This window comes from Equus quagga, unplaced genomic scaffold (genome assembly GCF_021613505.1).
Source record: "Equus quagga isolate Etosha38 unplaced genomic scaffold, UCLA_HA_Equagga_1.0 HiC_scaffold_14112_RagTag, whole genome shotgun sequence".
In the NCBI taxonomy this organism is placed as follows: domain Eukaryota; kingdom Metazoa; phylum Chordata; class Mammalia; order Perissodactyla; family Equidae; genus Equus; species Equus quagga.
This window is the reverse complement of record NW_025792603.1, coordinates 1-1,697: the sequence shown is the minus strand read 5'-3', so window position 1 is coordinate 1,697 and position 1,697 is coordinate 1. Positions and strand designations below refer to the sequence as shown.

At 61.5% G+C, this 1,697-nt stretch overlaps 1 long non-coding RNA gene across 1 annotated transcript; it reads left to right on the top strand.

The window, feature by feature from the left end:
• On the top strand, positions 1–1,481 carry LOC124231968 (uncharacterized). Its single transcript, XR_006886738.1, has 4 exons — positions 1–30; positions 192–296; positions 1,057–1,153; positions 1,383–1,481. It is a non-coding gene; the product is annotated as an uncharacterized LOC124231968 (long non-coding RNA).
• The last annotated feature ends 216 nt before the right edge of the window (positions 1,482–1,697 follow it).

The following is a 1,697-nucleotide window of genomic DNA, read 5'->3' as shown; positions in this document are numbered from 1 at the left end:
CTGCGTGCCTGCCACCAGCTGCACCAGGAGGTGAGGGCGGCCCCTTGAGCTTGGGAGGAGCTCACTGCTCTCCTTGCCCTGTCACTACCCAGGAGAGTGGAGCTGGGGACAGACCCCCTCTCGGCGTCCCATCCCGGTCTCCCTTGCAGCTCTCCTGCTGGGGTGGGATGTGACCGCTGCCTCCCCTGCAGGGCAAGTTTGTGGAGCTGGGCATCTCCAACTATGCCGCCTGGGAGGTGGCTGAGATCTGCACCCTCTGCAAGAGCAATGGCTGGATCATGCCCACCGTGTACCAGGTGAGGGCCGGGCTGCATAGGCCTCCATCTCAGGGCGCCTGCTCATCCCGGCGTTCCTGGGCCACTCCTGCTGCCCCTGTGCCATCCACGTGGCAGCCCCTCCCCTACTCACAGCCTGCAGCTGGCTCCCAGGTGGCCGCAGGGTCATGTGCAAGCTCCTCAGCCTGGCCAGCAGGCACCTGCTCGCTCCAGCCCGGACTCCTCTTCCCACCTGCATGGGCCCCTTGTTTGTCTCTCCTGCTTCCTCACCCTGCACCTCAGCCTGGAGCATTGCCCCCTCGTCCCCTGGCAGAAGTGCTCAGGCTCACTGGATGCTTCTCCCTCTTGAAGCCTTCCCCACCCCATTGGAGCCTGTCATGTCAAGCTCTGCTTGTCTCCTGCTCATTCGTTCAGCACATGTTCGGGCAGCTGCTTGGAGCCAGGCACTGGTCACAGGACCTAGCAGTGTGTTGTCATTCCCTCTGTTCTCGAGGATCCCTGTCTACGCTCTACCTCACTAGTAAATCCTCAGCGTAGGGGCCTTGTGTTTTGGGCTCCTGGTTAGAAGTCCGATGTCCAGCCTGTCATCGGTGCTCAGAAATGTTGGCTGAATGAATGAATTTTCCTTGGCACTAGCCCCCTCCCCCACCACCACTAAGTATGTGCCCTGATTGTCAATATCCTGGGATTGTTAGGGTCTGACCTGAGGTTCTCCAAGGAGCAATTTGGGGTCCCACCTCTGGGCATGGGCACCCACTCCACCTGGTCCTTCTACGTGCAGGGCTTGTACAACGCCCTCACCCGACGGGTGGAGACGGAGCTCTTCCCCTGCCTGAGGCACTTTGGACTGAGGTTCTACGCCTACAACCCTCTGGCTGGTACGGGCTGCAGTGGGGCGGGCTCCCCTGGGGGAGGGCGTTCCTGGCCCTGTCCTGTGTCTGCCTACTCCTGACCGGAAATCCAGGTCCAGGACCTGGGAAGCAGGGCGGGTGTGACCAGAGGCTGGGCTGTCCTCCATCCCTCCGGGGTCTCCCACCATCCTCCCCAGTCCAGAGCAGCCTCTGGGCGCAGTGCGGGCCAGTGGGTCTGATTGCAGCCTTTCCGCAGGGGGCCTGCTGACCGGCAAGTACAAGTACGAGGACAAGGACGGGAAACAGCCTGCGGGCCGCTTCTTTGGGTATAAGTGGGCTGAGTTCTACAGGAATCGGTGAGCTGGGGGTCTGCGTCAGTGCAGGAGGTTACCTGGGTCCCCTTAGCATGACGTAGAGCATCCCTGGGGCTGCTTTCTTGGGGCCCCTGCATTCCTATCTGTTTGACTGAGGCCCCTTCCCCTCCCTGAATATTCTGTGTGTCTCTGGGAGGGAATCGGGGCCTTGATTGGGAATGTGGAGCCTGGGCCTTGTGCCAGGTCTGCAAGCCTGT